This window comes from Glycine max, chromosome 17 (genome assembly GCF_000004515.6).
Source record: "Glycine max cultivar Williams 82 chromosome 17, Glycine_max_v4.0, whole genome shotgun sequence".
In the NCBI taxonomy this organism is placed as follows: domain Eukaryota; kingdom Viridiplantae; phylum Streptophyta; class Magnoliopsida; order Fabales; family Fabaceae; genus Glycine; species Glycine max.
In genome coordinates, this window is record NC_038253.2 from 33,082,617 (window position 1) to 33,106,294 (window position 23,678).

The window sequence follows — 23,678 nt, forward strand, 5'->3', positions numbered from 1 at the left end:
TGGTGTTCAACACCGTAAGTCGACTAGCAAGGATCAAAAGATCAATGAATGATAGTCCCCAGACGAAATTAGGGTATGACAATCATTAAAAAGGAAAAGATTGTTATGTCAAAAGACATTTATGTCTTAAAGACAAATAACTAATTATTTTGATTAGATGCAAATAAATACAAATAATAAAAGTTGTCTTATATGCTATCAGATCATGATTTGTATTTGTGCATCTGTACTTTTAGATGATGCATTCATAAGATGATCTGGTATAGCATTTAAGTAGTGCATTTAAGATCTTCATTTAATACTTTGTGCTTGGGATTCTTTCATGCAGAAAACATTCTCCTAGGATATGTCAAAGTCCTATGAAGAATAAATAAAGTCCAGAATGTGGAAGACGTTGATCCTCATCAAAAGGCATGCTCTGTTGTTGCGAACCTAATGATGAAATAAGTGACTTCCCTACTAAAGTACAAGACACACTAACCTATTAGTATGGACTTTGCATGAAGAAGGGACATGTATTAATGTAAGCATTAAATGCTTCAACGGGATCAAGACTTCTAACAAAGAGCAAAGTGAAAAATCCAACCATTGTGAGACAATGAATACTTGAATATGAAGGTTATATATAGAAGAAGCTTTGAAGAAACAAGACACAAATCATATATGCAAACATTCTCTTTTATTCTTTTTTGTAAAGCTTTCTGTAAATTTTTGTATAGATACTAGCTCTCAAAACACTTTGTATACCTTGAGAGAAAAGACTAAAAGTGTTGAGTGATATATTTGTCTATAAGACGGTCACATATTTAGTCAGTGTGCAAACTTCAAACAAATCTTGTTGATTTTTTTAGAGTCAATACTGACTTGGTAGGATAAAGAATATTGATTTTAAGTTAAGCTTGGGGTAGAGCTTGCATGTGTAAGAGCCAGAAGTGGCAGTGAAAATACTTGTAGCTTTGATAAGTTAGTGAAAAATTGGTGGGTTGCCAAGAACTGGACATAGTCTCGAGTTTGAGATGAACCAGTATAATTATTTGTGTGCTTCTCTCTATTGCTTTAACTGATAAAGAGTTTAAATCTATTTTTAGATCTTTTATCTTGTTTTGTTTTACAAAGAAAATTATTTTTTCCATCGTCTAGTAAAGTCTAATCTCTAAGTGTCTTTAGTTCTATCTACATTAGACGATAAACATTTTTTCAGTCTTAGAAAAAGTTTTAAATTTCTAAAACCACAACTCAATCCCCCTTCTTGTGTTATTTGCTTCTACAAATCCAATGTATGAAATGTATGGTATTATTATGTGCACCTAATAATGTAAATCTTAAGGGTTCCCTAGATTAACAATTATAGGAAACCAATAGGATCTTGAAATATATGATTCTCACAAATAATAGATAAATAGTACATACCTTTCTCCATAGTGAGTCTTTTCTCTGGTGCACTTTGATTCCTTGGAAGAGGATAGAAATAAGATTTCACTTCCTTGACTATTCTTTTTGTCTCTCTACATTTGTGATGGCTAGAGGTTAGAGAGAATATTTTTCTGTCAGGAAGAGGACCCTGTTTCACATTAGTAGGTATTAAACCCTTTATAATCACTACTCCCATCAAGTAGAAGTTATCTCTAGAAACTTCTATTTAACCCAATTATAATTTAGTCCTTAATTATTAATTATTTATTTATTAGTCCCTGTATAAGTCGCATGTCTCTTACATGAGACATTAATTCTAACATTCTCCCACTTGGCTCATGCGACATTATGGACTAAATAAATAAATAGATTAAACTAACATAATGCCCATTAAAATGACTAAATTATTCTATACATTGGGTACATCATAATTTCATGATTAAGAATTGAAACCAATTCGAGTCATGGCAGTTATGCGTCACTTAATCGACATAGTCCGTTCCATTTACTACAAATTAGTCTTCTCCTTAATATGACCATTAGTTAGGAGTAAATGATTGGGCCAACATAATGTCTTTATTCAAGAAAAAAACCTATTAATATTACTCTAATACAAATATGCATGCAAACATAGGAAACAGGTAATCAGAAACATATTATAAATGAGCTCAGAGTGTCAGTAAAATGCATAAGGTAAATTACACTTAATGATCATCAATCACAATAATGTCCATACTTAATGATCATCAATCAACATGTTCTATAAATGTCTTGGGAGTCAAAGGGTCAACTATCATAAGTTTTGTACTAATATGTTCTATTAACATTAACACTCTTTTGTTTCTAAACTTCTTCCTTCATAACAAAGTACTTCAATTCCATATGCTTAGCACCCTTAGAGTACTTGTCATTCTTAGAGAAAAATATTGTTGTGGAGTTATCACAATACATTTTCAGTGGTCTACCAATATTGTCAACAATTCCAAGCCTTGAAATAAAGTTTCATAGCCAATTAGCCTGAATTGTAACGTCATTACATGTTGCAAATTCAGCTTTCATGGTAAATGCAACAACAACTGATGCCTACAGAATTGCTTCCATTTGTTTTCATTTTAGATCATTTCTAGGACATTGTGCGAGACTAAATTTATCTCCTTTCTAAATTAGAACAGGTGATGTTGAGCACTTTTCCATCCTGAATCTCTCTAGTTCTTTATTGATATATGCTTTCTGAGACAAGCCAAACAATCTTTGTGATCTATTTCAAAATATTTCTATCCCTATCACATAGCTTGCCTCACACATATCTTTCATTTCAAAGTTGCTAGAAAGAAACTTCTTAGTCTCACAAAGAAGACCAATATCATTAATTGCAAGCAAGATATCATCAACATATAGAACTAGAAAAATAACCTTACTCCAATTGACCTTCAAATATATACACCGATCAACTGTATTTTCCTTAAATTCAAAGGAAACAATGGTATTATTAAACTTTAAATACCATTAGCAAGAAGCTTGCTTAAGACCGTATATTGATTTCTTTAATTTGCACACTATATGTTCCTTTCCTTCAACTGAGAACTCCATTTGTTGGTCCATATAAACATTCTCCTCTAAATCTTCATTAAGAAAGACAGTTTTTACATCCATCTGATGTAGCTCCAAGTCATAATGGGCTACTAATGCCATAATAATCCTTAAAAAATCTTTTTGTGAGACCAGTGAAAACGTCTCTTTATAATCAATGTCATCTTTCTAAGTAAATCCCTTAACAACAAGTCTAGCCTCGTTACATTCAAGGTTGTCATAGGAGTCACATTTAGTCTTGAAGACCCACTTACAACCAACTTTTTTACATGGAATTTATCTCTTCTTTCATGGCATTTAACCAATTCTCAAAATTATCACAGCTTACGGCTTGTGAAAATGAAACTGGATCATTATCATTAATGCTTAAGTTTGTTTTTGTTTCATATAGGTATACCACATAGTCATTCGAAATAACTGGTCTCCTTTCTCTTTGAGACCTCCTTAATGCTACTTCTTGTGGTTCTTCCACAATAGGTTCATTATGTATCTTGGGCTCATTATTGTGTTGCTTTTCTTCATTATTGTTTGGAACAACAACTAAAGGAGCAATCACCTTACTGCTAAAGGCATAAGCTAAAGGGACTTGTACTCTAACTTCTTTAATTTCCACATCTCGTGGAACTATACTCCCACTAATTTCACCATTTTCAATGAACCTTGCATTTTTAATTTCGACAACTCTCATACTATGGTTAGGACAATAAAACATATACCTCTTTGACTTTTCTGGATAACCAATGAAATACCCACTAATTGTTCTTGCATCCAATTTTCTTTCTTGTGGATTATAAATCCTTATTTCTACCTGACAACCCCAATCATACAGGTGTCTTATACTAGGTGTCCTATTCGTCCATAATTTAGAAGGTGTCTTTGGAACTACCTTACTAGGAATCCTATTTAACAAATACATGACAGTTTTCAAGGCATACATCCACAAAGATACGGGTAAAGTTGAATTGTTTAACGTACTCCTAACCATATCCATTAAAGTTTTATTATGCCTTTCTGATACACCATTTTTTTGTGGTGTACCAGACATTGAGTATTACGCACAAATGCCACGTTTCTAAAGGAGTTTAGCAAATGGATCTGAGTGTTGCCCAGTTTCATCGCCTTTATCAAATCTAACAACTTTTACCTTTCTCTCTAATTATCTTTCTACTTCATTCAAGTAAATTTCTAAGGCATCCACTACTTAAGATTTCTCATGCAGCAAGTAGACATAACCGTAACATGAATAGTCATCAATAAAGGTGATAAAGAATCTTTCCTTTTTGAAAGAATTAACATCAAAAGGCCCACAAATATCAGTATGCACAATTTCAAGAAGTTGAGTGCTTCTTGTAGCTCTTTTCTTTGTATGTTTTGTTTGTTTTCCCTTAATACAATCCACACAAAAATTTAGATCCATAAAATCTAGATCAGGAAGAATTTCATTCTTTATTAATATTTTCATCCTTTCTGTAGAAATGTGACCTAAGCTTTATGCCACAAGAAAGCATATCATTCATTCATTAAACTACGTTTAGTGCCAACATTATGATGCAGAGTTAAAACGGTTTCGGCATACAAACCATCTAATTTTAATTTATATAAACCATCACAAAGAACACTAGTACCAATGAGAAGATTATGCTTAAATAAACTGAAACATCCATTACCAAAAATTAAAAGAGTATCAGTAACATCAAGTTTGGATAATGAAACTAAATTCCTAGATAAACTAGGTACATAAAGAGTTTCTAGTAAATCTAAATGATGTTCAGTGTCGAGTTTTAAATGATAAGTTCTTACTGCTTCCAGTGGAGCTTTCACTCTATTTCCCATGAAGACAAACTTCTCATTTAGGCTTTTGGTTTGAATTGTAAGGAATCCTTGCATAGTATTAGAAACATGAGTCATACTTCCAAAATCAATTCACCTTATATTATAGGGAACTTCAGTTAAGTTTGATTGAAAACATACATAAGCATTAAGCTCACCTTTCTTTTCGAACCAAGACTTACACTTTGGGTAATCTTTCTGGAAGTGTCCAGATTTCCCACTAAAATGGCAATTATTACCCTTTGATACCTTATTCTGGATTTGCAAAGAGTCGTCATTGATCCTTAATGGCCTTTTGCCTTTATCATGTTTCTTCACAAATTTCTTTCCAGCTCCTTGATTTCCTTGGTGGCTTACATAATGGACTGAGTGACTTCTTTGATTCTAAGCCTTATTTCTTCCTGAACTAACATACTATGCAATCCATGCACATTCCATTTATCTTTCATGGTTTTATAGCTCATTTGGAACGGGCCATATTCAAACGATAACGAGTTCAGAATAAATTGAACAAGGAAGTTCTCATTCACAGTCATTCCCAAGGTCTTAAGTCTTGCTACAATGTTTCTCATCTCAATGACATGCTCATGCATAGTACGTGAACCATCAAACTTCATGGTGTCAGTGTACTCATTAATGTTCCAGCAAGAGACTTATCAGTTTTTTGAGAGCGCTCTCCCACTAACCCAATAAACTCTTTAGCACTTTCAATCTTAGGGAGAGTTGTCTTAATACTATCTGCAACAGTCATTCTCATGAACATTAGGCTGAGTCTGTTAGATATTTCTCAAGCTTTATAATGAACTTTCTCTTCTTTGCTACTAGCATCAATAATAATAGCAGACTTCTCTTCCAATACAGCAAGATCAAGATCCAAAACACTAAGATGAAATTGGATTTGCTCATTCCAGCCAAAGAAGTTAAGCCCATTAAAATTGGTACAGATGATACATGAGAATTCAATGAATTAAAAACATGTATTGCATAATAATATTCGCATAAGTGTTTTGAGACATAAAACACGTCATATATATGATTCATTCAGATAATGGTCAATGTACATTGATGCTCTCCTTTGGGTGATACACCAGCACACAACATACAAACATGATAATGCTAATAAAACTCTTAACATTATTTGACAATTAAATATGCACCAATTAGTATTACCTATTACCTTTGGGTATATAAATAAAACTAATGGTACACACAAGTTACTTACAATTATATTCATTAATTATAAGAACAACTAATTAACCTTTGGACGATCCATAAATATTTTATAACAATGAATTTCAATTACTCATAAACTGGTAATCATATAATTTAACATTTATTATTTTGAGTAATTAAAATAATCATTAATTTGAAATTAAATAATCTTATAGATTTGTCTACTTTGATAACTAACAAATCTATCATACCCTTAATTCCAAGTAAATATACGACCTACACATACTTATTGCTATTAACAATTGATAACCATTTTACCAATCTCATTTCAAGCCATAAAATAATATTCATTCACATTAAAAAAAATTAAATTCACATACAAGTCTCTCATACAATATTGGAACATAAATATTTGTCCCAACATTTTATGACATCCACTTCACCACGTAAATATTTCTCACAAATACTTTTATTGCGTTCCATGTTTTCAATGTCTAAACCATGCATAAAGCTTTAATTGACCCTAATGAAAAAGGCGCTTACCAAGCACATTAACAAGGCAACCAAAGTACCAAACCAATCACCTTCACTGTACTGAAGAAAAGGAAATTACAAAAGCTTTGTGACATGATAATCATAACAATAAGCTTCGTGATTAGAATTCACGTAAACTGGAGACGCTTTCATCCAAAATATTTGAAGATAAAGAATTAAAACTCCAAATAAGAATTCTTAAAGAATTCACATTTACCGGATGTTCATTCATAAGGAAATTGCTTGTTTTCTCACTAAATCAGTATAAGTCTTCGAGGTTATTATATTTGAAGCGGAAAAAAAAAATCAACAATCCCGATTTTGATACAATATTATATGCAATCGGGATATGAATGGCCAAAGTTTTATAATGAATCAAAATCAAAATCAGACGTTAACGTTAACTTTCCGCTGCAATTATTTGTCCGTGATTCAATATTATACTGTAGCAAAAAAATAAATTTTTAAATTTTATAATTAGGTTCGTGCAAAATAAATTATTCTTCATTAGATATTAGAGAAAACACTTTTTTAGTAAGAAAGAAGACCTGTTTCACATTAATGAATATTAATCTTTTTATAACCATTACTCTCATCAAATAATAATTATCTAAAAAAATTTATTTAATCTCATTACAATTTAGTGGTTAATTATTAATTATTTATTTATTAGTCGCTGCATAAATCACATATCTCTCACATCAGACATTAATTCTAACAAATAAATTCAACCGTCTAAAAAAATGATCCACCAAAAACCATTTAACTTATAGGATCATGCTCGACGTCGTCTCCAAATTAATGTATTACTCTATCAAATGCATGCTTGAAATTATATATAGGTGCACCTGTAAAATGAAGTAAGAGCATTCAAAAAAATGGAGAGCCTAATATAAAAAGCTAAGTGGGTGTAAACACATCAGAAATGTGAAAATGGCCTAATGGTTAATTGGTTTACAAGCCTTGAATACGTGTGGGGATGGAACCAGGAGGTTTAAATTCTAACTCCAATACTTTGTAAACTTTTTCCTTATGTGTTAATTGGTCTACCATGTCAGATTCTGTTAAATATTATGGAACCAAATTATCAATTGGAAGATACTTAAGATATCCAATTAGTACAATTAGAATTAGAATCTAAAAGACTAAAATCAAACCTGGAAAGTGGGGGCACATTGCAGTGCAAAATGGGTCGTGGAATTGAAATTACTAAAGTCTCACATGGGGACGGCAGGTAAAACAACAGAACTGTATATGAATTATGAAAATTTAAACGTTAAGTAAATCGTATTTTAATGTATACATTAAATAATATAAATTTCCACCAAAACAATAATAAAAATAAAATTTTATTATAGATAAATCTATAAACATATTTGATTAGAATTTAATATTTAAAAATATAAAACTCAAATGATAAGATACAAATAAGGTAGAAAAAAGTTGTTAAAAAAGGAAAATTAAACAGCCGTCACTTGTTTTCACACCATAAACGTTTATCGATCCTTCTCTGATTATGCGTGTTTTTGAATCCATTCCTCCAACAGTACATGAAATGCTTTGCGAACACAATTGTACGTTTTTTCTTCTTTTCAGAAATTATGTCCAGGTTTAACCGACGTAGATTTTTCATGTGATATGTGCATTATAACGTGCGGTGGGGATTCATAATTTGTTTAGGTCGTCGTTTCCTTTTATTTCATTTAAATAGAAAAGTAGATTCACATGACAGATTTGTTTTTTCAAAATAATAATTTTGCAGTTCTGGGATATTAAAAATTACGTGATACTAAAATTCACCACATAATTTAATAATTTTCTAATAACATGATAAAAAGAGTCACATACAGGTAAATAATTAAAAAAAACATTTTAATAATAAATTACTAAAATTGTTCAATTTTAATTAGGGAAGCAGCTAACATTAGATAAAAGAGATACAAAATCATCCGTCAGTCGAGAACCAAGCTGATTATAGTTAGTTTGGTTTAGATTTAGGGTGAATTCAAATTTTTAATTTATTTGGTTTAGTTGGGGTTTTGAATTTTTTATGATTTTCAATCCAAATCGATCCAATTCACTTAACATTGTTTACATTATTAGGTAATGATAAAAACAATACTATACTTTTTGTAGATTTTATCACTAATTATATTTTATTAAAAAAATTATTATATTTTCTTTCCATTTCAAAATAAGTGTCATATTTTAAAAAATTTGTCAATGTTAATTTTTCAATATAATATAAATTTTTTTCATTAATACCTCTAATAAGTATGCTTAATTTTTCAATGTAGTATTAATAATAATATTAATTTTATAAAATTATTATTCCCTTTAATTTATTTATGAGTTAATTACATTCATCCCCTTGAGATTTGCATTATTTACACCTAGTATTCCTCTTTTTTATAACCTATGTAAAAACCCCTATTCTTTGGGTCTCATAACAGTAACATCCCCTGGCCCTTAACATCGTTAAATTGTTAACGGACTTGCGCATGTGAGTGGCACATGGTTTTTTAATAATATTTTCTTCCAAAAACACCCTCATCCACTTCCTTTACCCAAGGCACACTACACTCTTCAATGAAGCACAATATCATAAGCAAGGCAACAAATTGAACTTTATTCCAAAATCCCAGCAACGTGAGATAGATGAACAAGAGGACACTAGCAAGACAAGAACGTAAACAAAGGGAACCTTATTCAAAAAAACCCAAAACTGTGAGATGAATAATATCACACCAACAACTTCCAAAATCAACGTTTATATTCAAGAAATTGTATACTTAATTTACTTCACCAAACACAAAAGCAAGATTAAAAAATTCACTAATCATTCCACAAAATTATCCATCAAGGAAATTTTCTAAAATGGGTAATTAGTCAAATAAATGGAAACGTTGTATTATTCGCCAACGACTTTGCCGTCGTCGTTGTCGTATGCTACTTCTTCGACGCACTCGCCCTCTCCCCCTCAAGAACTATGTCGACACCAAAAAAAACACAATCCCGATTCCCTCACGCAAGAAAAAGTTGTTGATCAGATCTCTGTTGTCCTCGACGTCCTTTGCCTCCACCACCGCAACGTCTGGTTCAAGTGGCAGCGGCGCCTCCCATGCGTCCTCTTCCGACGAGTGGGGAGAAGTTGGAAACGCTCTACGAATGCACCCAAGTCCTCCTTGGGGAGCTGCCGGCGCCGGCTGCGATAGGTCTCAGCCAGAACGGCCTCCGACGAGTCCTAATCAATGAGGAGCCGGAGAGAAATGCCACCCAACCCTTACCTGTAATCGTTAAATAAGTAGGGTAATTGGAAATTTTCATAGGTTGATTTTGTATTTGTTTTATTTTTTTATTTTAAAACATTGACCGAGGATAAACATTGTGATAGTTGAGGGGGCTAAAAGTAATGTTATTAAAGAAAGGGATATCATGTGTAATAACTTCGAAGAGTTGTATGTAATTTACTCTTTTATGTATTTGTTGACTTTTCTTAGATAGGATGGCACTTATTTTAAATTAGATTGAAGGAAGTATTGGTGAAAGTAAAAAATATTTATTGTTTTTTAATGACTAAATATTTTTTATTTAATATTTAATTCTTTTCATAATTGTCACTATATATCTCGTTAATTTCTTTACTCAAATATGATAAAAAAATAAGAAAATAAATATGATCAAATTACTACAAAATCATTATAGAATTTATAATGTTGTTTACTCAATAAATGTAGAGGAATTTATGTATTCTTTTTTAAGAAATGAAGTTGGATACGCTTATGGTTGTATAAAAAGAATATATTTATTGGTATAAAAAAATATATTATTTAAAATTATATGTAATAAAAAATCATATATAAATTCATGATTGAATAATAAGATGTATCTAGTAAATTAGTTATGAATATAATTTAAAATAAGAATTTTAATATAATTATTATGCATAAATAAATATTTACTGATATATTTGTAATATTATTGTTTATTATATTGTATATTGTTTATATATTACTATCCTTGCCTCTAGATATAAGATTCTCTTTTTTCTTTAAGAAAAACTCTTCTATCTATTTCATACCTTTAAGAAAGTTGGATTAATTCATTTAAAAAAAGTTGATTAATTTAATAAGTAACATTAAATTTGTTAAAAATTTATATTTTTTTAAATACTCTTAAAATTATTAGGATTCATCATCATTTGCATGCTATTTAATTGTTTTCTACCGAATTAATTAATGTGTTTTAGTCTTTATCTTTATCCTTGTAGAAGAGATGATGTATTTATGTTTTTAATTCATAACATTCATTATTGTAAAATAATTAAATATATCTTAATACTATATATATTTAGCAGGCGTGCGACTTGAGTTTAAGTTCAATGCATGTGATTAGATATTCTTTTGCATAAACCGTCAATTAATCGAGTATAAATACCACTTAGTACTTTTCACTTTTATTTAAAGATGCAATGGGGTTTTGGTGGCCTTGTGCTTTGTCAATACAGTCACTCTTGCTATATTCACTGTCTTTGTCAATTTATATTTTTTTTTGGTTCATCCTATTTGATGCCACGAAGATGAAAGCTATGCCTTGTTGCAATTTAAGGAAAAGTTTGTAATTAGCAAGTATGCTTCTTATAATCTTTTGAGTTATCCTAAAATAGCATCTTGAAATGCAACCATAGATTGTTGCTCATGGGATGACATTGAATTTGATGAGCATGCAAGTCATGTCATTACCATTGATCTTAGGTTCAGTTTAAAGGTAAAACAACTAAAACTTACGCTTTAGGTCACCAGTAAAAAAAAATATTTTCTGTTAGTATTTATAAAGAAAAAAAATTTCATATGTTGATAAAAATGTCACACTTTTGTAAAAAGGTCTAACATATTTAAAGTAAAAAAAAAAATATTTAGGTATTAGTTATGGTTGGATCGATCCTAATTGATCTTGATAGCAGTCAACTCTATGGTACAATAGAGGCTAATTGCAGCCTCTTTCACCTCAAACACCTTGATGTTGTTGATAATAACTTTAATCCTTCTCAAATCCCATCTAGGATTGGTGAGCTTTCACAGTTAAGGTATCTGAACCTTTCTGAAGCCAATTGTTTTGGTGAAATCCCACAAGTTTCACTTTTGTCCAAGTTACTATCTCTTGATCTATGTAGCTCATTTTATTCTTCAGATGCAGACAATCTTCTGAGTTTGAAAATATCCACTCTAAGAAGCTGAATTCAAAACACAACTAATCTTGAAATTCTTCTTCTTAGTTATGTGACCATTTCCTCGTCTTTGCAACGACTCTCTCTTGATCACTGTGAACTACACGGGGAATTTCCCTCTGGAATATTCCAACTTCAAAACTTGAGATATCTGAATATGGGAAATAGGCAAAACCTCACTGGTAAATTCATGATTTTAATTCTAGTGTACAAATTACAATGTTAGAACCGGCTTCCACAAGTTTCTATGGTTCACTTCCTGAATCCATTGGAAATCTAAAATCATTGAATTGGTTATCAATTTCACAATGCAATTTTTCAGGGTCTATGCCTTCTTCATTTGGAAACCTCACTCAGCTTATGGTTCTAGATATTGAACACAACAAATTCAGGGGCCATCTTTCATCATTCTTGGAAAATCTTTCCAAATTACGCACCCTAATAGTTGGTTGGAATGAATTCATTACTGGCACTTTCTCATGGATTTGTAAGTTGTCAGGGATTTATGTTTTGGATATAGACTTGGTAAATATTGATAGCCAGATTCCATTATGTTTTGCAAATCTCACCCAGCTATCTCGATTTTCCCTATTTCACAGCTATTTAAGTGGACCAATTCCATCCTGGATAATGAACCAAACTAATTTAGCTTACATGGATCTTCCAGGATGTAATCTTCATGGTGCAATTCCAAACTCTCTCTTCAAACTTGAGAACCTAGAAGTTTTTAATGTGGCCTATAATTTGTTGGAAGGAGAATTGGAGCTTCACAAGTTTCAGTCGTTCAAAATGCATTCAATGCAACCCTTTCTCGAATTCAATTGTTAGGTTTGCGTTCTTGCAACATGATTGAGTTTCCAAATTTTCTTACGGAACTTGGCTGAGTAGTCATATCTTTACATGTCAGACAATAATGTCAATTCATTGCCCAGTTGGATATGGGGAATAACAAATCTTCAAGGCTTAATTGTTTCCAACAGGTCATTGGTGGGAAAACTATCCCTACTGATATTCAATTTGAGATCATTTGTGCATCTTGATTTATTATTTAATAACTTAGTTGGCATGGTTCTCTCATGTTTCGGAAGTTCTAGTCAATCTCTGAAAGTTTTGGTGCTAAAAGGAAACAAATTCATTGGCCTCATTCCTCAAACATATATGATAACAAGTGATATGAGAATGATGGATTTAAGCAATAATTATCTGCAGGGTCAATTGCCCAGAGAATCGGTCAACTGTAGAATGCTAGAGGTTATTGATGTCAGGAATAACCAAATTAATGACTCATTTCCCTGTTGGTTGGGAACACTTCCGGAAGTTGTTGTTTAAGTGATAATTATTAGTATGGATCTATAAAGTACCCTAAAGCATGCACATTTCCCAAACTGCACATCATTTATCTTGCTCGCAATCAGTTCTCTGGAAGTTTGCCTTCAGAAACAATCCATAATTGGAAAACCATGAAAGCTTCAAACGAGAGTCAATTACAGTATGAGGGTGATCTGTTCTATTTGTTGTTGGGAAGCCTCCATTGGATTATAGACCAAGGTTATTATTCATTGACAATGTTTAACAAAGGGATAATCATGGTTTATAGAGATCTCCAAGACCTTTACTACTTGATAGCAATTGATCTTTCAAGTAATAAACTCTGTGGGGAGACTCCACATGTTATGGGAGAGTTAACTGGCCTTGTTTTGCTCAACTTGTTCAATAACATGCTTAGTGGAAGCATTCCTTCTTCCTTAGGGAACCCTTCAAACCTTGAAGCATTGGATCTTTCTCTCAATAGTTTATCAGGAAAGATTCCACAACAATTGGCAGAACTAATATTTCTGTCGTTGTTGAGAATCTCACATCAGGTGATTAACGAACATGATAAGTGTTTATATAACTGAGTAGGTCACCCCTTATGAACCGGTTTTTAAGGAAATCTTTCGGATGTCTTTACTACACTTTAACATGATATCAGAGCTAGGTTCCCATATTGAGAATCACACATTGGGTGGTTAATAGTGTATTTTAATGTGTCCTTCAACAACCTCTCAGGTGCTATACCATATATTAAGCAGTTTAGTACATTTCAAGGTACTTCATTTGAAGGTAACCAAGGACTGTGTGGGAATCAATTGGTAAAGAAATGTGAGGATGATTGAGAGTCACCCTTTGTTCCACCTTCAGCCTCAGATGATGATGATCAAGACTCTGGATTTTTTGGTGAATTTGACTGGAAAGTGGCTGTGATTGGGTATGGGGGTGAACTTCTTGCGGGAGTGGCATTGGGAAGCACTTTCAGTCACGAGATATTTGCATGGCTTAAAAGGGTCTCTTCAGTTGTTTGGTAAAAGAAAAATAGAATTTATGAATTTGTTTTTGGTACTGTTGAATTTAGATGGGTCTACTATATATGTTTCCTTTCGTTTATTGTCATTTCATCTTTTCTGTAGCAAGAATGTTTTATGCTCTTTAAATGGTGTCATGTTTTGTTTGATTATAATTGAGGGGTTGGATTCTTTCTGGTTCTTGAAAGAATCTAAATCCTTCTTATCATATTACTTTAATACATACTTTAAAAACATAAAAAAAGTACATTACATATATATATATATATTTGATTTTTTCCTTGATAATAAAAAACTTGGCAAGTACAGTTATAAAGCATAATGAATATATAATAATATATATCCAAGTTATTGATCCAAATAATTTGGATTGATAATTTAAGTTTTTCGTAATATTTTAATTTCGAATAAAAAGAAAAAACAAAGGTGATTGAACTTTTTTTTACTGCGGAGGTGATTGATCTAAGCTTTATCAAAAGAGAATGATATAAAATTTAGAATTACTAAGTAAAGACAATATGTATCTATTCATGCATAATCAAGTATGCTTTCCCTCATCGTAGCAACAGCAAGCTCTTCTTATAAACATGCAAGTATTATATATATAATGTGTTATAGGATATTATAATTGTATATAATGTCTATAAAATGTTACAAAAAAGTATTTAATGTATGTAATAACAAAATATTATTTTAACTATTAATTTAATGGTATATTTATATGATATATTACATCAATAATAATAATAACTAAAATAAGGTGTACCTACCTTAAATGACTAAAACAATACCTTATTTTATAGAAACCAAAAGGTTATTTAATTTTTTTTTTTAACTGATCAATTAGAACATTCTAAAAGGCGTGTGTGTCTACTAATTAAAATAGTTATATATGTATAATATATATATATATATATATATATATATATATATATATATATATATATATATATAAAATCTTTTCTTCAAAAAAATAAATTTTTAAAATAAAAACTTCACTTACGTAAGAGTCCTTTTCACATAAAATGTCACTTATTTCGCATGATGTACATAAATAATAGCTTAAAAAAATTGGAGGGAAATAGATTAAAGTTTAAAAACCTATTATCCGTTACTTGAAACAACTTTTATTATAAAAACTAATAATTAAAACTGCACTTATTAAAGTGATAACGTTTAGGCTATAATACATAAAATAATGGTTTTAAGTCAAGAATAATCATTTGTAGTCCCCCTAAAAAAATCATTTGTAGTCACTTAATAAATTTCTGTATTTTATGCACTTAATAAATTTCTTTATCATAAAATAAACTTTTTAATACAACTATAACTTTATGAAATAAAATTGAAAACTGGATTTCTTCTTTTTATCAGAAAAAAAACGTCTATGTGGCCAATTATGGTCTTCAAATTCTTTTCTTATGTACTAAGTATTGTTTTTATTATAAAACCCACTTAATTAATTCTATTATAAATATAAAACCACACATGTTATTAGTTTAAGTATATAGTATATGTTTTTGTACATGTCCGAGGGTATAAATGTAATTCTCCCTTATTATGATGAGTCATATTTGTTCGTATTTGTGTTTATCACCTTCTGTAATGTACCATCGAGTTAAATATCACTCAATATAATAAAACAATAATAAAAATAAACAATTAACTTTATCTTGAAAATCTCATCGTCTCATATTCATGGACCTTCTAACATTACAATGATACTATTATTTTGATAAGATTTTTTTTAAGGTAAAATAATGAATATTATTTTGAAATATAATATTATGATTATATTATCTTTGTTATATTATTATTATTATATTATTATGATATTTTGGATAAGGTATCAGGAGATCGAGTTCGAGGGGTACAGTTTTACCTCCAACATCCTGATTACTTATTATATTAATACTCATAATAAAAACTATAATTTTCTTTATTAACAAAACAACTAAAATAGTGAATAACTACTCCATTTTAGTAGCTTAGAAAATCAAATAATCATCAACATATATGTGACTCTGTGATTCACGTCCACTATGCATCAAACCATGCTCCATTTTCACTTTTTATTTCTATATTGAAAAATGTTCTTGAAATGTTTATGTTCACGTTCAACCAAAACACATGTTTGATCTATTTCAAGGATTAAAACATCTACTTTGCATGTAAATAAAATGTTGGCGGTAACTAATAAACAGAATTAACAAGTTATAATACTAACTTGAATCAAAACAACATGTAGCACATAAAAATGAAGTGAGAGGATTTTAGGGGTCAAATATCCATTCCTCTTCAACCATAAAAACAACACAAAAAAATAAATAAATAATCACCCTAGTCCCCCCCCCCCCCCCCCTAACCTCTATTCGTGTATCTTGAAGGGGAAGTGTGCTGGAAATTTTCTCTTCCAAGGCCTCCTCTAAGATTCCTCCAAGGCTTCAAGAACTCACAAACTTACTAGAACCTCTCATTTTCTCATGTAAGGAGATTTTTCTGTGATGAAAGCTTCGATAGAACCACTATTTATAGAGAGAGAGCAAGGTGTGTAGAAGGTACTGAATTGAGATAAAATAATAATTATAGAGCTGAACTCTAGGCTTAAATGGGTGGTGCCCTAGGTTGATGATAATTGTTGTGCATGATTACATTTGAGTTTCATTTAACACAACAATCACCTGCTTTTTCCTTAATTTTCACTTAGTTTAGTCTCAAATAGTTAGAATTTATTGCTTTTATAGAACTTTAGGCTTGTAAAGAAAACTTTAAGTTTTTCCTCTAGTTCTTATGTTTTTATCAGTGTTTTGGAACACTGAGAGAATAAGAGAAGTTGTCAAAGCAAAGAAGGCCCGCCCAATGAGAGCTCGTCCCAAGAAGGCCACGTGGCAACTTAGGAATGGAGGAAAAAGGATCAAGTCATTTGAAGAACTCGTCCAGCAAGCAAAGTCCACTGATATGAAGAAGTTTCAATTCAAATTGGAAATTTTGAAAAATTCTCCGAGCGAGTTTAACTCACCCAATGAGCAAGGACAGTTGAGAAAGTGACTTTTAGATTTCATGAAGAACTCGTCTAGTGAGTGTTGCTCACCCAACAAGTAGTGTGCTTTCTTAAGTGACAAGACAAAGGCCTTATACAGGTTCTATTATCTTATTTGTTATCTTCCTTGTTTATTCTATTTGTTATCCAAATTTGATCTGTTATCCAAATCAAATCAAATCAAAATTTGTTATCCAAATCAAATCTGCTATCCAAATCAAATCTAATATGTTATCCAAATCAAATCCAATCTGTTATCCAAATCAAGTCTAATTTGTTAATCAAGTCTAATTTGTTATCCAAATCAAATCCAATCTGCTATCCAAATCAAGTCTAATCTGTTATCCAAATCAACTATAAATCCAAATCCAGTCTAATCTGTTAACCAAAATCAAATCTGATTTGTTATCCAAATTAAATCTGCTACACATCTGTGATAATTAAACTGTCTTTCCTGTTATATACCTTGTGTGTCTAATTTGATTCATCAGGAACTTAAGAGGGAGTGAGTGGTAAAAGGCAAGAGTGAAAACATCACACAAAAGCCTATATTGAGAGCATCAAACACGAGTGAAATACCATCAAAGAGAGAAACACGTGAGTAGAGTGTGGTGAGGTCCTAAATCTTTTTTTTAAATTACTGCAAAATTTTTGTTCCTTAATCATGGCAGGAGCTGGTGACAATGGTGGTGTATATCATCAACTGGACGGATCTCAGCGCTTATTACTGGACGCGATGACTACACAAATGCAACGTTTGTTGAACCGTAATAATGAAGAGCTCTACAGGCAATAGAAGGACTAGAGCACCAAATGAATCAAATGTTGGGGAAAGGGGTCAATAATGGACCGAACCGAATAGAGGGCAAGACAAATTGAGGGAGTAAAACTCAATGTTTCCCTTTTAAAGGTAGGAGTGACCCAGACGCCTACCTTGACTGGGAGATGAAGATTCAGCATGCATTCTCCTACAATGATTATCCTGAAGAGCAGAAGGTGAAGTTAGCAGCAGCTACATTCTCATACTATGCCCTTGTTTGGTGGAAGAAAAATCAAAGAGAGATGAAAGAGAAGAAGGGTGGGAGATAGATACATGGACTGAGATGAGAAGGGATTATGCGAAAGAGGTATGTTCCAACTAGCTACAGTAGAACCATGCGACAGAAACTCCAGAGGTTATCCCAGGGAAGTTTGATTGTTGAGGACCAGGAGATGGAGATGGCACTAGTGAGGGCCAACATTGAAGAGGACACCAAAGCAGTGCATGATGGCTTCACCAACAAGATTTTTTCCAGCACCATGACCAGAAAATTATTCTTAAACCTCTATCCCTCAGAGAAGTGTGTGATGACCAAATCAGAAGGAGAGAAAAGAGAGAGCAAGAGAGAGACAATAGTGAGGCACCACAAAGGAATAGAAAAAGGAAGAATGATACACTTGAGAGATGGAGTGATACACAAGAGAGAAAGTGATAATTCTAATCAGTTAACTATTTATGTTTCTCCTAGTGTTCAACCCTTATTACAGGAATTTAAAGATGTCTTTCCCAAGGAGATTCCCATGGACTGCCACCTTCAAGAAGCATAGAACATCAAGTTGATCTCCTTCCAGAAGCTTCATTGCCTAACAGGTCAACTTACAAAAGCAATCCCCAAGAGACTCAGCATAAGAATGCACAGGCCAAAGTTGAGTATGTGAAAAGATTGTATGACCAAGTGAAGGTGCAAATTGCAAAGAAGAATGAAAGCTATGCCAAGCAAGCCAACAAGAAAAGGAAGGAAGTGGTACTTGAACTCGGTGATGATCCTGGACATTTGAGGAAAATGTTTTCCAAGAAGGAGGGAATGATGAGAATCCTGAAACTGGCCAAATACAGGCTAAAGGCCCAAGTGGAGAAGGACAAAGCCCCGAGTGGAGAAGGATGAATGCCCAAGTGGAGAAGGATGAAGGCCCAGAGGCAGAGACATTATCAAGACTATTAATTGTTGCTGAAAGTCCAGATTAATTTGAAGACCCATAATAAATATACCAGATGATGTGATCCTGACTAGGAGCGGATTGCTTGATACAGGCTACAGAGGTTTGGAAGACGCCACTTCCAGTGAAGGAAGATAAGTCAGGGTAGACGCCACTTCCAGTGAAGGAAGATAAGTTAGGGTAGACGCCACAAGGATTACCTTGATAAGTCTGATATTGGTTCTACAAGGAACCTAGAGAGAAGCTCTCACCAAATTTTATGAAAATGCAAAAAGTTTCTTTATTAAAAACAAAAACTAATACTTATAGTGTATCTGAACAAAAAGATAAAAATAAACATGAGCCTTCAAAACAGTTTGGGCCAAAAAAATTATAATAAAAAAATAGAACATATTTATTATGGGCCTTCAAATTAATCTGGGCATTCAGCAACAATTAATAGTCTTGATAATGTCTCTACCTCAGGGCCTTCATCCTTCTCCACTCAAGGGTTTTGTCCTTCTCCACTTGCTCCACTTGGGCCTTTAGCCTATATTTGGTCAGTTTCAGGATTCTCATCAACTTTTTTTCTATTTTTTATTGCTTTGTGTATGGCTTAATCATCCATGTGCATGTTGCTATAGTGTGTTTGTCATTGGAAAGTGTTTTCTACACTAGGAACTAAAAAGGAGTTTCTAATTAACTCATTTCTAGGGATAAAATGGTGTTGATTAGCCCTTTTACAAGCCTTTGTTCGTAAGAAAATCACTTAGTTTAGCTTGCTAAGGAATTGGGAGTGAAATTAAGTGGTTTAGGCTCCTTTACATAAGGAATCATGATTTGTGTAGATTAGATGGTTAAGGTGACATTAGGAGTAGTATTGAGTGAGAAAACATCCTTTTATTACATCAATAGCTCTTTTGGCCAGCCAAGTACCTAATAGTTTCATAAATTTTGCATTATCCCTTGTTTTTGTCTTCCAAGAGTTTGTGTTATTGCCTTTTAAGTTTTGCCCTGTTTTCCTTTAGTTCTTATTGTTTCTTATGGCACTTTAAATTTCTACACATCTTGATTTAAAACTCAACAATTGCTTTATTTAATAGCTTAGAATTGGTTATATATAAATTGCTTTGCACTATCAAAGTCTCTGGGGACGCGATACTCGATCTTACTGTTTTACTAGTTGTTCAATTTGGTGCACTTGCCAATCAGTATCAATAAGTTTTTGGCACCATTGTCGGGGAATTTGTTCCTTGTCCTCGATAGCTTGTGTGTCTATTTTCTAGGTCTTTGATGCCAATGGAAATACAATAAATCACACTAGAAAGAGGATTGAATAGTGTGTTAGATAAACTTAGAAATCTTTTTGCAATTGAAGTGTTTTGATAAACAAAATGATCTCTCATAGAACTGTCATCTAGTGACAGATCTTAGGTTTTCACAAAAGACTATGGATTATTGTCTGGTGATTTATAGAACAATGATTTAATGGAAAATTTAATGTAAAACTTATGTGCAAAGATGTGTCAATAATGCGCCTTAAAAAAATACATAGACAAGCTTAAAGAGAGTAGTAGAAGTACTTAGTTTATATTAGTTCACTCAACTTAAGCTACGTGTAATTCTCCTTTACTAAACTTTTGGCTTGCGCTAATCAACATTTGATTACAACAAGTATTCTAACATGACACTTTTGGTTTTACAAGTATCATCTAGGCCATTACTAGCACAACCCTCAGACTCCCCCTAAATTTAAGAACAAAGAAGTATTATTTTGTCACTAAACCACTCCTGGCTTTCAAAAACAAACAGTTTGAAGAACCACAAATTCTAACACTCAAGGAGTGTGTTTACAATGATGTAAGACTCGGTCCAAAAACTTTACCAAGCAAAGGATAAACTCAATAAGCATTGTGTTTCACTCAATAGTATTTCTCTTGAATTCTTTCTTGTTTCTCCTCAAAGTATGAATATGTTCCTCCATCTTGAGCAAAGCTTTGATGCACTTTTAATTCCTGATGGATGATCGAATCCATTTGAGATCTTGTGCATTCAAATTCTGATTATTGTCAATCTGGTCTTCAAGTTTTAGCTAGAGATAAGCGAGATTAGTGCAGTCATTGGCTTGTGCGACACATTCTCCTCAATGAGGATGATCTTAAATCTATTTGTTCCAAAAATTTTCTTCTCATTCTAATTTCAAAAAGTAGTCATGTGTAAAAGAAAAGATAATATTGTTTAACGGGATATTCTTCTTATAATTGAGATCTTATTTGAAACATAATGATTGGATCACACTTAATAATATAACGGGTTCATTTTAAGTGATTGATGTTTATTGGATGCCAGGTATGACTTAGTATGAACAAGTTCCAGTGTGTGAGAGTGGACGATCATAAAGAGCCCTTAAGATTAGAAAGATCTTACCACATTGGCTTCAACTGATAAGTCCTGATTCACTTACGTATAAAGCATTAGTCAACATAAATTATACATTTGTTTTCATCAAAACCTAGATATGAGTGGATCTTTCAATGATGGACCGTCTAGTTCTAACAATTAGGAGTTGCCTTCACCATGGTTTTAGTCAGCAGAGGATAGTCCATATTTTCTATGGAGGGTTGTCCTCTCACAAGACTAACCTTGATGCTTCATGTGGGGGGTAACCTGATGTTAAAACCCCCAGTTGTTGCCATCAAAATCATTGAGGATATGAGTTCCAATCCCAAAATAACTAAAGGGATATGTGGATTATGACCAATCAATACTAGGTGGAGACAGATGCGTCTAATACAGATCTTGGATAAAAAAATTAAGTGTTGTCTAAGCAAATTGAAACGATAATGAAGGCATAGTCTTGGGTTGTAGTTTCTACACCTCCTTACCACACTTGTGATAAGTGTGGATATGTCCATGCTCCAAAAGAATGCATAGTGAGTGATGAGTTGGCCTAAGCTATGGATGAGATTAACTTTGTGGGTGGTAAGAGAATGGATATGAGCAGTACTCCAACAACTACAATCAGGGGCAAAAATTCAGGTAGGTTCAAAATCAGAACTTGCGTAGGCCTCCACACTTGCAAAATCAGGGGTTTAGACAAGATAAGAGGTGACCTACTTTGCAAGACATGTTGATGAAATTCATGACTCAAATTTATAGCAGATGAAGCACATGGAGACCCGGCTCTACAACATGGAAGTTATCTTGTCTCAAGCTTTTGGAACTCTTCCTTCTCAAACTGAAAGTAATCCTAAGAAGAATGAGGTGAATGTTGTGAGTACTAGGAGTAGAAGGCCTATGACAGAGTTGAAGAAGAAAGGAGCAAACCACTTCCCACCAAAAAAAGAGATTCTTACTAAAGGGAGTCTAGATGCAGAAAAAGAAGGTAACAAATAGGTACTGACACCTCCTCAAGTAAGTATTACCTTCTCCTAGAGAGTGCAAGATAAAAGTGAGGATGGGCAATTTGATAAATTTGTAAAGATGATGAAAATTTTGCATATCAATATTATCTTCGCAGAGGCAGTTTCTCAAAAGCCAAAGTACATCAAGTATTTAAAAGAAATTATTTCAAACAAGGGAAAATTGGCAGATTTTGCTACAATTGGCCTCAACGAAGGTTGCTTTATTGTGGTTTTAAAGAAACTGTCTCCTAAACTTAAAGATCCAAAGAGTTTTTCAGTTCCTTGTGAAGTTGGCAACCTGCATTTTGATAGTGCATTATGTGACTTAGGTGCTAGAATTAATCTTATGCCTTATTTTTGCTCATAAGAAGTTGGTGTTACAAGAACCTCAACCCACTAATATTTCTCTTTTGTTTTCAGTCTAGTCCATTACCAATCCACAAGGGATAATGGAGAACCGTTAAATTGGAAAAATTATTTTTCCTACTGACTTTGTGATTCTGGACATCGAGTAGGATGAAGAAATCTCAATTCTCATGACACTTCCTCTATACAAGAGGAGTTTTGATTGATGTCCAACAAAGGAAACTAATTTGGAGGCTAGGAGATGAGGAGGAAGAGTTTTGAGTGTTTGATTCTTCAAAGAGATCCTTCATTTCCTGTAACTATGTGCAAGTCACAAAAAAGATAAAGATCATTGTGGCTAGGCCTCCCCCAAGTGTGGGGAGGGAAGACCCTCTAGAAAGGAATGTCATTCCAATGGACCCCAAAGGAGGTATGAGAGATAAGAAAGAAGGTCATTATTCAAGCTCGTAGTTTCAGGAGGGATGACCATATGAGAAGTTTACTCCAAGAAGACTCTATTCAAGGGTGGTTGATTTCATCCAAGAAGGGTTCTAGTGGGGCTCGTGACGTTAAACAAACGAAGCAACTTGTGTTTTATTTCTTAAATCCTAAGTAGTCTAGGTTGCAATTTATGTTTCTAAAATACTAGAAGTGTAGTTAGTAAGCATAGCGCAAAAGGGAGTTCAAACAACAAAAGAAACTTATGCACGGGGCATGCATAAACATCCACATTTCAGAAAATATGCACAACCCCGGGCATAACCTATGCACGCCCCTCTTTAACAAAAAGAAAAGGGAGGTGTTGATAGTAAAAATGGTACCTT

The 23,678-nt window shown here is 32.6% G+C and overlaps 1 pseudogene; it reads left to right on the plus strand.

Annotated features, from left to right (window-relative positions):
- The first annotated feature begins 12,925 nt into the window (after positions 1–12,925).
- LOC100791912 (receptor-like protein 20) lies at positions 12,926–14,112 on the plus strand (annotated as a pseudogene).
- The last annotated feature ends 9,566 nt before the right edge of the window (positions 14,113–23,678 follow it).